We start from the raw sequence: 13,979 nt of genomic DNA, 5'->3' as shown, positions 1-13,979 counted from the left end.
CTCCAGGGCCTCCCCTGGTGGCACAGTGGTTGAGCGCTGGGCTGCAAAGATGCCTGCAGCCTCTGCAGTGCTGGTTCAATCCTCAGCCGCTGGCGAGGGTCCCACATGGTGTGCAGACCTCTCCTGCCGCTCCCACTGCTCTTCTCAACAGTGTATTTCATCAGTCTGCCTGTTCTGCTCCCCACTCTGGCTTCAGTTGAATTCTCTCACCCTCCCACGCTTCTGACTGTACCCAGTGCTAGTATAAATAAATTAATTAATTTAATTTAAAAAAATCTCTAACCTCCAAGAGCCAACACCTAGGCTGCTTCACTGGCATATGAACTGTGCAGCAGTACAGGACCCCCACGCTCAGAAGGGCTGTGTGTCCAGAAGGGTTGCGGGCTTAGTTTAATGCTCTGTTGTCACCGTCTTGAAGTTCTAAACTTTTTAACAGAGTATTTTCATTTATAGAGGGTTCTGTAGATTATGTAGCCAGCCCTGCCCAAAGAATTAGTCAGTGGTGGAGCTTGAGGCTTTATAAATGTTGACCATTTGTGGTGAACAGAAAGGTTTTGGTGGATGCTGCAGACCCACATCACCTATACAGCCATTTGCATTGCCAGTTAAATTCACTGGGCACCTACTGTGTGCCGGGCACTGTGTTAGACATTGGAGAAGCAGAATGAAGGAGACTGGCATCTTCCCCGGGAGCTGCCAGTCAAGAGGAGGGACTGGTAATAAAAAGAGATGACAAGGAGCTCAAGGGTGCAGAAGGTTGAAGGCAGAGTGAGTAACAATGTGGACCTTCAATGGGGTAGGTACTATTTGGGCCATCAAGTTGGGGTCACCCCCAGGCAATGTGACCCCTAAACCTAGCCCACACCCTCTTGAGGCACCTGGAAGAGGATGTATGGAAGGAAGAAGGGGTGCCAAGCAATATGGCTGGTTCTGGAGCCACCAGAGTGGGTTGGGCACAGGTGCCCAAGAGGAGCTGAAGCCAAGGAAGTTGAAGGCTTGGCAGCTGTTATGTGAGTGAAGGGAGCCCTGGAGGTTAGATAGGGGGTCTATTTGATGACCTTTTGGAGGGTCTTCTGTATCCACTGCAGCAGGTGGGAAACTCCTTCCAGCAAGAAAAAGAGGAATTCCTTTGAAAAGATCCTGTCTGCTCTCCAGCCCTCAAATCCCTCACTTACTAACCCTTCCCACGCACAGTCACATGCACGCATCTCCTGCCACCCTCACCACCAGCCAGGAGTGCTCGCTAGTAACCTCGCGTTTCTGAGAAACAGAAGCACCAACCCCGTGAAGTTTCAAGGTCACAGCGGCAGCGGGGGAGGGCATTTGGGGGTCCTGGCAGGGAAGACCTGACTGGGCTGAAAGCAAGGTCGCTCCTGCGAGGGGAGAGGCCAGGGCACGCCGCCTACTGGGGGCGCACCGGCCAGGGCGTCCCCGCCCTGGAGACTGGGAGAAGCTGGCTTGCGCCTGCCTCCCCCTCCCCTCCAAGAGGAGTTGGGGGACAGGCCGGCTGGATTGGGGCTGGAGCTGGGCAGGAAAAGAGCCTCCAGCTCCGGGGCCGCGGGCATCTGGCGCGCAGGGGCGCCCCGCTCCGCGCCCGCCCGCTCCGGTGTCGCCGGCGCCTCCGCCCGCCCGGGGCTGTGCCGAGCGGATGCGCTGCCTGCGTGTGAACAGGGCATGTTTTCCCTTCACGCCCTCGGGCTCCGTTTTTATGAAGAACTTCCTTCTGTTGGTGCTTTGGGAATATTCATTTCTGGCTTGCACAACGCGCGGGTGACAGTTGGGCTGGGAAATGTACCGGCGGCTTAATTAGGGCATCACCAGACCCAGCCAAGAACCCGCCCCCGCCCTTCCCTGCTCCGGACCGGACCCTAGAGCCTCCTCCCCGCACCCCCCAGCCCCCCACCCGCCTCTGTGGGAGGCAGCTTCCCACGCCTGCCGCCTGCCGCGGTGAGCACCTTTCCTGCTCCCGCAGCCGGCGCAGCGACCCGGGCGCCCCCCAGCTGGCCGGCCACCCTGCCCTCCAGCCTCGCACCCTTCGTGGGAACCTGTTCAGAGCCAAGGCAGGAAACTTACTGTCCCCCAAACGTCCATCCGCTTGCACACTTTTGTTCCTACCATTGCTTCCCACTGGAAGGCCCTCCTCCTGGCACAGATCTCTGTTGCCTCCAAATACCTCCCTCACCACTACCCTGGCCTTCACTCACCTGCCAGGTTCAAGAGCCCATTCCCGCCAGTGGGAGTCCTACTATCCTGCCCTGCCCTGCTGGGGGCCAGTGGACCATGATGCGTGACCTGCATCCTCACCCGGGCTCACGAGGAGGTGAGCTTATGTAGGTTTCACCCTGTTTTTGAGAAGCTGGTTGTGGCATTAACAGGCAGACTGGCAAGGCCAAGTATAGGCAACATTCCTGGGCACCCCCTGGCTCAGAGCTGGGGGAGAGGAGACCTCACACCCCAAAAAGCCCAGAAGAATACTGCAGAAGGAGGCCGACTGGATTGACAGCAAATGTCAAGCCAAAAAATAAATATTGAAAATCCAACTGCATATTATATTAAAATCCCTAAAAAAAAAAAAAAAAAAAACTGGAAAAAATATTTGCAACACATATGGCAAAGGGTGAGTGAGTTTCCTCGGATGCTACAGCACTCCTCTAGTAAGAGGAAAATCAACAACCCCAGGGAAAACGAGCAAATAGCAACTGGCCGCTCGCAGGAAGAACCACAAATGGCTTCTTGAGAAATGAGGAGATGTAAATCCTTCCTCAATGACAGAAATGTGGAGGTGACAATGACATCTTGGTTTAACTGTCTAGGGAGGCATCTTCAAGCCTGAGGCCTAGTGGGAGAAAAGACAGCCGGCAGTGCTGTGACAGCCCCCACTGGAGTGGAAGGGGGCCCGAAGGTGATTGCTGTGGATGGCTGCTTTCCGGGGTTCCACAGGCTGTGCAGGGGTCAAACCCAGGGTGCAAGTCTCTGCCCCACCACTTCCCAGCTGTCCACAGCAAGCAGTTGACTTAAAATCTCTGAGCCTTGGTTTTCTCATCTGTACACTGAGGTCATAAGGACCTTCCCGGGAAGACTAAGATGTGGTTGGAAGGGTGGGGAGAATCAGGGAACAACAGTGGCCAAAAGATCCCACCCAGGAAGAGGAATAAAAGGCTACTAAAGGGGGGGCCTCCCCGGTGGCGCAGCGGTTGAGCGCTGGGTTGCGAAGCTGCCCACAGCCTCTGCAGCGCCGGTTCGATCCCCGGCTGCTCCCCGGCCACCGGAGGAGGGTCCCACATGGCGCAGGCCTCTCCTGCCGCCCGCTGCACCCCTCAGCAGTGTACTTCAGTCCTTCTGCCTGCTCTGCTCCCCGCTCTGGCTCTGGTGAATTCTCTCACCCTCCCGCGTTTCTGACTGTACCCAGTGCATGTATAAACAAACAAATAAATAAAACATGCCTCTATTAAAAAAATATATATATAAATTAAAAAAAAAAGGCTACTAAAGGGGAAGGGAGGGACATGAGGGTGGAAGACGATGCCTTGGATCTGTTGGATTCAATTCAGTTAAGTATGAAGTTGGGGGCTGACTTGGGGTTGCTGAGGGAATGGGATAGAGATGGAGTTGGCCTTGGAGAACATCCTTTTTGCAAGGATGTTTGGGGGTGAAGGGAAGGAGAGAGCTTGAAGGAGGGAGAGGTACACATGGGAAGGTGGTTAGGTTGGAGGCTGTGAAAATGGCCTTGAGGTCCCAGGGCCCCATTTCTCTCGGCAGCATCTCAAAGTCAGACCCACACTATGGCCCTAAATGGCCGTATTTTATGTGGACTGGTCTAGCACAAGTCCAGCTTACGCTTGTAGGACACACCTAAAGCCCAACAGAGAGGTGGACCAAAACCCAACCCCCAGGGCTTGGGTAGAGATGGAGGCGTTTTAACCCAGGGCTGCAAGGACAACCAAAGCAGAGGAGCCGTCTGGAGGGTTCGTGAAGAAGTGAAAACTCTAGCTACAAGGAGCCCAGGTCCATGCCTGTAGTAGACGGATAGGCCACAGAGCAGGATACCTAGGATCCGAGCAGACCAGGTAAAGGAGGAGTCCTGGAGCCCTCAGTGGCTTTCTCAGGCTTTTATTGAGCTTTACGTGTAGTGTGGCAAATAGGTGGGGGGGGAGGGGGCGGGAGGCCAGCAAGTCTCCAGGCCCCCAGCAACTCTTCACTCTGGGGTTCTCTGTTCTCTTTCGCCTCTTCTCTATGCTGCTGCTTCTGCTGCTTTTCTGCTTCTCTCCCTGACTATCTCAATACTCCTCCCATGGCCCGCAGAAGTAAACATGATAGTTTGCAACAATGTAACAACTACAGGTTCCTCATCAGGATCCAGGCAGGGCAATCCTAATGGTGGGAGGGCAGAAAAAAATACATTTACCCTACAATGCCCAAGCAGCAAGGCTACTAGGAAAACAAATTCTCCAGGGCTGGAGCAGGCAGTGAACCCAAAAAACATAACCCCCAGAACAGTTCTGGACATGCTGCCAGCCCTCAACAAACATTTCTCAGATTCATTACCTGGAAGGAGACTCTTGAGAATTGTTAAAACAAGTCATTCAAGCCTGAAGTTGTGGGGGGGGTGAGGCTACAAGGACACAGTGGCTACAAGGCCAGGTGCCAGGCAGGCCACATAGTATGGTGCAAATGTCCACTGCAGGTTTCAGCACTGTCCAGTTGGGGCCCAGTGCTTCAGCCCTTGCAACTCCAGAGGGTTTGGCAGGCACCACGTTGCCCCTGGGAAGGTATTATCTCAAAGGGAAGAAGATGCCCAATGCTGAAACCAGGCTGCCTGGATTCTGCAGTGTTGCCTTCCTTGGTGCCTTGGGGTTCCTGGCTTCCACAGAAGCCTGGGATTCAGTCCCAGGATGTACGGGAAGTGTGGAGGGTGTGGAGTAAGGGAGAAATGAGGGCAGTTTTGAGGACCTCAGTAACAGGTATTTACAGATTTCAAGACAGCATTTCCCCAATATCATGTCTTGCTCCCCAACTTTCTGGTTTTCCCCTCTGCAGACAGCCCAGACCTATGCAAGAATCTGATTGGTGGCTGACTCCAGTGGGTGACTCCCTCTAACCAACTCCCCATCCACCTTGTTCCAGGCAGGGGTTCTGAAGGACTTGTCCAGAGAAAGTGGTACAGGACAAGAAAATTAGCTGACTTCTGGGCTGTCCCCAGGGACTTGTGAGATGGAAGAGTGTCTGGAAGTGTCATCAGGGCCCCTGGTCTCCATCTTATCCCTTACAAGTTCTGTGAACACACTGCATTCTCTCTCCAAGACTCAGCTTCCTAGATTCCTAAAAGGAATTCCTAAATTCCTAAATTGCAATAAAAATGGTAGTAATAATGTGTTTGTCACAGGGTTGCTGTGAGGAGAAAATGAGATAATAAACCGGAGAGTGTTTTGTAAACCGTAAAGAGAAGGCAGTTGTTTTATTTCACACCCAAGGGAGTGAATGTGTCTGAGTTTCACTTTACAATGCACCTGGTCCAGCCCCCAGGCCCTACTGGACGTGGGTCTGATTTTACACCTTTATCTAGAGCCTTGGAGAGAAAATATTTTCCTGCTCGGGGCTGGATTATCTTAGCTCCACTGCAGCACTGCCTCCTGGTAGGATGGTTAGGACTGCTGGGTGTGGGTTTCTCCATCTGTAAAATGGGTTGGCAAGACCGACTTTCCCGGTCATACGTTGCTGGTGACTTAAATAGCCACCCCACCCCCTTCTCTCTGCTTGCCTTCTCTGCTCCTCTTTTCTTAATCCTCTTCCATGGGGCATATAGCAGCTGAGAGGGCAGGAACCCTTGGAAGCATTTCTGTGCCCTCACCAAACTCTACTTCCTCCAAAATCCCCTAAACCCTGGCCTTCTGCCAACACAGCCCAGTGCCAGAGCAGAGCACACTTTGCATTCCTCTCAAATTGTTTTAAATGCGTCAATTACATTTATAATCACTGGATTATAACCCTTAAGGGTTATCTGTACGCTCTGTCTGCATGACCAGAACGGGCATCAGCAGAAGTTTGTTGGAGGAAACAGAATTAGAGCACTTCCTGACTCCTGCTCTCAGCTTCTAGACCTCCATATGTTCCTCACCATCCCCACAGCTTCAGTTACTCATACTTTGCATGCCTAGGACAAAACATTCCCCTGGAGTGGGCCCACTGAATTCATGATCTCCTGGACCCCTTCCACTGTCCCCTGGATCCTGGAACCCAGCGAGGAGGGGCTGCTTCTCTGCTCCTGCTCCTGAGCTCTCACCCAGCCCTGCAGGCCCGGGTGTCATCTCTTGCAACAGCTGACAGTGACGCCTCCACCACTCTGGTGTCACTTTTAACACTGTGTGTTCACACCACGGGCTGACTGTCTGCACAAGGAGGCCCCAGCAGAGCCGCGTGCAGCCGCACCCCACATGTGGAGTTGTTAATCCGGCAGTTGTTGAGCAGGTTCTCTTGGCCTCACCTCCAAACGTGTTACTTCTGGAGGGAACAACACCACGGAACTGTACAAGCTCTCTCAAGAAGGAATGACAGGGCCTGCCTGTCTTGTGTCGGCCAAGGGAGTCATTTCCCAGCGATGGCATGCAAAGACCCAGGGCCTGGACCTCTGCCACCTAGATACACTTCCCTGAGTTAAAAAAAATAAGAGGAAGAAGAGAAAAGGAAGGGGGAAATTATGTTACCATGCCACTTAAAAATCTTTTATTAAATCTGCATGTTGGCCACATATTTTCAGAGACTATTTTATGATGTAAGAGACAAAAGCAGCAGGCACCTTAAACACTTGTGACCTCAGTTCTGTAATATGTGGGGCAGACATCACCACAATTCACCCCATCAATTTTCAGGCACACAGGTGGGTTTCACTTCCAAACCCCTTGAGCTCGTCATGGCCACATAACGCGCTGTGTGGTCTTATCAAATTTCTGGTTGCCTTTCCCCGGCCTACCCTTATCCTGCTTTAGAAGTCAGGATGTGTGGTTGGTAGGGTCACCCTACAGAGGACAGCACCCCAACAGACACTCAGACTCATGAGATCTAGGTATGAGCAAAAATAAATGTTAAATCTCTGAGACTTTTGTATGGTTTCCCTGAAGCATGATCCCCCTATACTGACTGATCTAATATATATGTGAGATAGCTAAAACAATATAATTAGGAAGTTAATTGCAGTTACTGGTAATTTTTGTTTTTAAATTTTTCTAAATTTTGGGCTTCCCCGGTGGCGCAGTGGTTGAGTGCTGGGTTGCGAAGCTGCCTGCAGCCTCTGCAGCACCGGTTCGATCCCCGGCCACCGGAGGAGGGTCCCACATGGCGCTCAGACCTCTCCTGTCACGCCCGCTGCTCCCCTCAGCAGTGTATTTCGTCAGTCTGCCTGCTCTGCTCTCTGCTCTGACTCTGGTGAATTCTCTTACCCTCTTGCACTTCTGACTGTACCCAGTGCTTGTATAAATAAATAAATAAATAAATAAATAAATAAATAAATAAATAAATCTTTTAAAAAAATTTTTTTTCTAAATTTTCTACAGTCGCGTTGTATTCTTTTTATGATTTTTTAACACTCAATTATATTGAGAGATAATTGCCACACAGCAATGTATATGTGTAAGGTACAGATACTTTTATGATTTCTAAAAAGTTGTTAGTTTTAAGCATAACTAGCTTTTTTAAGTAAATAAATGTGCCTTTGGTACTGGGCTAGAGAGTTGAGTTATGTCATCTTATTTCATACTCACAAACCCTGGAGGATTTTTCCACTTACTAAAAGGAGAAATCTGAGTTTTGAAGAGATTAGGTACCAGGTAGCTACACTCATCATCCCATTTAGCTCCTCAGTGGCCCAAAGACTTTGATTATAGTTTTAAAGGTGAGGCTCAGAGAAGTTGAGTGTGTTGTCACAGTAAATCACAAGAATCAAAGGAAATGAAAATGAAGTAAGAACCACTCTAGGAGGCACCTTTAATGAGATGTTTCTATGTGCCAGGCCCTGGCATAATCGCATTTTATTCCCTCAGTAACTCCAGGATGTAGTTACTAGCATTATCTCAAGTTTCTAGATGAAAAATTGAAGGCTCAGAGAGACTGAGAAACTTGCCTAAGGTCACACAGCTGTAATTTGTAGAGCTGGGTCTAGCAACTTAGTTTGTCTAAATTTTGATTGCTCCATTTCTCTGTGAGCAGAAGTGGCACAAAAGATGCCTTTAGATAATACACATGTGAAAACATTTTAAAATTAAATTTCCATTTTTATCAAAATACTTGTGCAGAAAATTTTAGGAGTCAAATGATAGCATAAAGCAGATAATAAAAAACAGCAGACCTGCCTCTCTACTCACCACCTAGCCCCCTCCTCAGAGGCAACTATTTTCAACTCTTTTAGCTGTTCTTTCTGACATTTACTTTCATATTTCTAAATGTCATTCTTTATCATTATTTTTTTAGATATTATTTATTGGCTTCCTTCTGTGGAAGATTGCTGATGCTCTACCAGACACCACACACAAACCCACACTTTTCCTTCCAACATAGTTCTATCACAGTTGCTAAGTCAATACTCAGTTCTTACATTATCATATCTACATATATATTATTCAAAGCTAAACAAAATACTTTATTATGGTTATAATTGCTGCCTGCTAGTTCTTTGTTTTCCCTGGAGTTAGTAATTACCTCAGTTTTTCATTTATTTAGCTTTTGACATACGTCACTAATTTTTCCCACAAACATATCTAAACTTCTAGAAATATATTCAAACACACGTGATTACTTATCAATTCGATTTTTATCTTAATGTTGTCTGTCCTCTTGCTCCTACCCGGACCAGTTGCTCTCCTGGCTATCTGCGGAGCAGAAGTCCCAAAATCTCATCATTATCTTTAAAATTCCTTTTGCATCTCCCCTGTGTTGGTTCCCTGCTTCTTAGATCCTAAGCTATCTTCTTTCTTGGTTTATTCCCTTCATTTTGTTGTAATATGTACGCCAGTAGCTTCCTTGGAAACTGCATATGGGAGTTCAGTTTTGGGATAATTGATTGACAGTTTGGCTGGATGCATAAATCATGGTTGGAAAACATCTTCCCCCACAATTCTGAAGGCAGTTCTCTATTGGCATGTGGTGTTCCGGGTTAGTGTTAAGAAGTCCAATGCCATTCTGGTGCTCGATCTTCATGATGTGACCTTTTCAGCATCTGAAAGTTTCTAGGATCTTCCCTCATCTCTGATGTTTGTCAAATTATTTCATAAAATTTAATATTTATATAAATTTTAAAAAGCTTTCAATAAGTTAGACAAAATGGATAATGCCATAAATTGACATTTACATATTTTAACCCAAAGTCGGGGAAGAGGAAGATACTGAAATATTGTCATATTCTCACCTCTTTTCTGTAGTTCTAGCCAATGCAACAGAAAAGAGGTTTCAACTTAGAAAGGAGGATGTCTCTTACCGCCATTTTGGAGATTATTTGATCATTTACCTGGAAAACCCACAAGAATCAGCTGAAAAAGCTATTGAAAATGACAAAATAACAGAGGAAGGAAACTAGATGCAAAAATAACATTTCATTATCAGCAGATTACAAATATACAGACAGTGCCAGTATAAAAACACAATGGATGAAACACTCCATTTGCAAAAGCAAAGAAGAAATAAACTTTTTTAAAAAATACACATCTATGTGAAGAAATTTTTGAATGTCACTAAAGGATAGAAATGTGAACTTACTCTACACTCTTGGATAAAAGTTTCAATAAAAGGATGTCACATCTCTCAAAGTTAATCTATATATCTACACTATCACAATGTGAAAACACCAACAGAATTTCTCATGGAAGTAGACAAGTTGATCCTAAAGTTGATATGCAAAGATATTCAAGCAGGGCTGGACTATCCTGTCAAATTTTGAAGCTGAGATGGGAGAGCAGAGAGAACCCTATCAGATATCTACATGAATTTAAAATCCATTATGCTGTGAATATAATTAAAACTATGGTAGAAGTACATAAGTATATATATAATGTAGAAGTTTTAGGAAGTCACTCGATACATATGGAAAGTTACTATATGACTATATGCTCAAGTTTACATTTTTAAAGCAGGACTTAATCAATATTTGGTATTGGGACAATTGACCACCCACCGGTAAAACAAATTAATTTATATCCTCACTGCACATGTTACACTAAAATAAACTGTGCATGAATCAAAACCTTAACGAAATTATGACATCATTGGGATACCAGAAGAAACAAAGGATATGGAACGAATATTTACTGAGAATCTTCTCTGTTTTGATGCCTGGTGAGAGTGAGCAGTCTCAATTTGTGGGTTGCTGATAAATAAGGGACTAATTGTCAGGTTGTGTACTAGATACTAAACTAGTGGCTGCCAAAAGGAAGGGCTGGACTAGATTTGCCACACGTAGTTTGGGCCTACCAGTGTTAAAACGCTTTTGGCTAGATCGAATACTTTAAAACAGGGAGATTTCACATAAAAATCTGGACTTCAGACTTCTCCTAAAATGTCTAAATATCTGGCTGCACTGGACCCTCATTCTTTTTTTTTTTTTTTTTAAGATTTATTTATTTATTTATACAAGCACTGGGTACAGTCAGAAGCGCAGGAGGGTGAGAGAATTCACCAGAACCAGAGCGGGGAGCAGAGCAGGCAGAAGGACCGAAGTACACTGCTGAGGGGAGCAGCGGGCGGCCGGAGAGGTCTGCACGCCATGTGGGACCCTCGCTGTCGGCTGGAGATCGAACCGGAACTGCAGAGGCTGCAGGCAGCTCCACAGCCCAGCGCTCAACCACTGCACCACCAGGGGAGGCCCTGGACCCTCATTCTTACAGGAAACAATCATGGAGTCACTTTGCCCTGATCTGGATCAGGGCTCCAGATTCTCAGGAACTTAGGGAACCCAGTGAACAGAACTGGTGAAGGGAACTAGTGGCCAGTGAGCCCTGTGTTGGGGTTGAGGACGTGACCTTGCAGTTGGGGGTAGGGGGCGGTTCCCGGGCTGTTGTGGCCACTCAGCAAGAAATCGTGGCAGAAGGAAGAGAAGGCAGTTGGGAGGTGTAACTGGGTACATGTGTGCGAGAGAGTAGGGTTGGGAGGAGAACTGTTGGTGGAGGAATCAAGGAAGGTGGTACCCCAAGATTCTTATTCAGGTGATAAATGTTCATGAACATGTAAGCCAAATTAGGTCACACTGCTCCTTAAAATCCACCTGGCCTCTACCCATCTCTCTGATCTTTCTTCTTGTGTTCCTTTGCACACCAAACCACAGAGGCCTTGGGCCTCAGGATCCTCACACTTACGATTCTTTCTACCTAAGACACTGTCCACCTAACTCTTTAGCTGACTGCTTCCCCCTCAATATTTAAGGTTTCCTCTTAAATATTCTTTCCTAAAAGAGGTTTGGAATCTTTTCTAGAGGCTGAAGGACAGCAAGAAGACTGATTGATCCCCGTGGGGTGCTGAGGGTCATGGAAAGGCCTGTAGATTTCTGAGTGCAAAGGGAAAGCTCCCAAGGGGCAGGGGGTGAGGGGTGAGGTGGGTGCAGCGACTGGATCTGATTTGTCTCTGCCGCTAGCATCCTCAGGGGGAGGAGACCCTGTGGCCAGAGAGCTGGGTAGCAAGATTTCAGGGCACCTGTGTGTGGGATGGCAGTGGCAGTGGGCCTAAAGAGAAGTCACGGGTGTTTTGTGAATGTGTATGTGGGTGGGGGGGGGGTGAGATCCTTGGGTGCTGGATGATTCAAGGGGAATTACTTGGTTTCCAGCCCACACAGAGCTGTGTGTGTTGATGCCAGTGTCCTGAGGCAGAGGCACTGAGGAAGGCGAGGACCGGGTGCATGTGGGGAGAAGCAGGAGTCTGTTGAAGCCCACTGCCTTAGAGCCCCTTCCACTGCAGACCTGGACACAATCTGATGGCAGAGGTGCCCCAGGGTAGTGTGTCCCCTGGACAGGTCGGCAGCGGGCATTCTCAGGCTGATGGCTTGAACCAAGAGGTGTGGGGAGGTCTAGAAAAGATCACGGAGCAGTTGTGAGGCCCTTGCTCAAAAGCAGCACAGCCAAGACCAAGGGCATAGTCCGAGACCCTGAAAGGGGGCAGAATCCACCTATCAACCTGCAGCAATCAGCTTCATCTGAAGGCAGCTGATCTCAAGGACACCCCAGCTGGTGCGGATGGGGAGTCATGGAATATTAGGGCCGGATCTGTGCAGGAGCAACGCGGGGGTTGGGGTGGAGGAAAGGGTGGGTCCGGGTTCCCCTGTCTTGCACCCTGAGCTGCTTAGGCCCCCCTCTGTGGCGGGGTGGGGCGACAGGGTGCGCGCGAGGGCGGGGGGGCTTCCTCTGCAAGGAAAAGCCCCAGCGCTCTCACAAAGGCGGCGGCCCCGGCGCTCAGCGCCCTAAGTCCCCTGCTCCCCGCGCCCCCAAGCCCCGAGGGGGCGCCCGCCACTTCGCCGCCTGTGCCGCCGCGCGGCCCCGAGTGCCAGAGGGCCTCCTAATTGTTCCCAGAACGGGTGGCGTTTAGATCAATTAATATGCAAAACAGGAGTAAATCATCTCATTCGCGGGCCCCACGCGGGGCGGGGAGCCGAGGCATTTGCTATGCAGCGAGGTCGCGGCCCCCGCCGCGTGTTTATCTGGGGAAATGGAAATCAGGCGGCGCACAAAGGCGCCCCGCGGCCCGGCCGCGCCCGCACCGCCCTCGGGCGGGGGAGCGGGGAGTGGCGCCTGCAGCCACCGGGGCCCGGCCTGGGCGGACGGGCGGGAGGCCTGGGGTCGCAGCGCAGGCCCTGCAGCCCCGTGGCTGTGCACCTTCGGGTCAGGCACCGTCCAGCCGTGGGCCGGCGTGCCCGGCCGGGAGCGCGCACAGTTCTATTAGTGCATGAGTCAGGTGACCCAAGAATAATAAAGCACTCCAGTGGGCAGATTGAACCTGACATGCTCATGACCCACAGTGAAGCCCTTGAGCCTTACTTTCGTTTGTGTAGTTAAGCCTCAAAAATCATTCTAAAAAGGCAGGTCTGGTTATTCCACTATACAGGTGAAGAAGCTGAGGCCGACAGGTGAACACGTGTGTTCACACAGGGCAGGCCTGCCCCAGACTAAGCGCTGAAATACTGTGATTTAGATCCTTCGCCTTTGTTATTTAGTTAGGCAGCTCCTTTCTAGGAGCTTTGCCTCCCTAGCAAAGTTCTGCTAGTCTAGGTATGGTTGCAATCAGCGCTCCCTCTCCCTGCATTCTAAAAACTTAACTACACACCTACTATGGGCCTGCACTCCCAGACTCTGGGGTTCTGCACCAAAACAGCAAATGCCCAGGCCTGGCCGGAGACAGGTAATGAGTGGGCGGAAATGAGCAGGATGAAATCGTAGGGGTGTAGGGAGGATGGGGCTGGCCTCTCTGAGGAGGTAACCTGTGAGTAGAGACCTGAAGGAACGAAGAGAGCAGCCCAGTCAGAGGCAATGGCATTGAGGCAGCAGCCCCAGGAGGCCTGGGTGGCTAGTGTGTGGGAGTAAAGTAGGAAAAACAGGAGGCCAGAGTGGGTGGGGCTGGCACTGGAGCCTTCTTTCTGGGACAGTCTGGGTGTGGGGAACTGAAAAACTCTCAGGTGATCCTGGTAGGAGGATGAAGAAGGAGCTGGCAGCTCGTGGATCAAAGTTTGAACTTGGCTTTGTTCCAGTGAATAGGATGTAAAGAGAAGTTTCTTGCGCCAGCTTCTGGGAACTTTCTTAAAGGATACGTGCCCCTCCCCCCCAACATTGTATCACAAAAATTTTCAAATAGAGAAATTTGCAGAATTATATGGTGACCATCCACTTACCCAACTTCAAGATTTTATGAGATAGTTTATCCTTTATCTATTTATCTACCCATCCATCCCTTTAAACCATACATTTGCAATCCAATTTTTGATTCATTTCAGTAATATGCACACACACCAGTATACTTGC

This window comes from Talpa europaea (genome assembly GCF_964194135.1).
Source record: "Talpa europaea genome assembly, chromosome: 1".
NCBI classification, from domain to species: domain Eukaryota; kingdom Metazoa; phylum Chordata; class Mammalia; order Eulipotyphla; family Talpidae; genus Talpa; species Talpa europaea.
Note: the sequence above shows the minus strand (reverse complement) of the source record.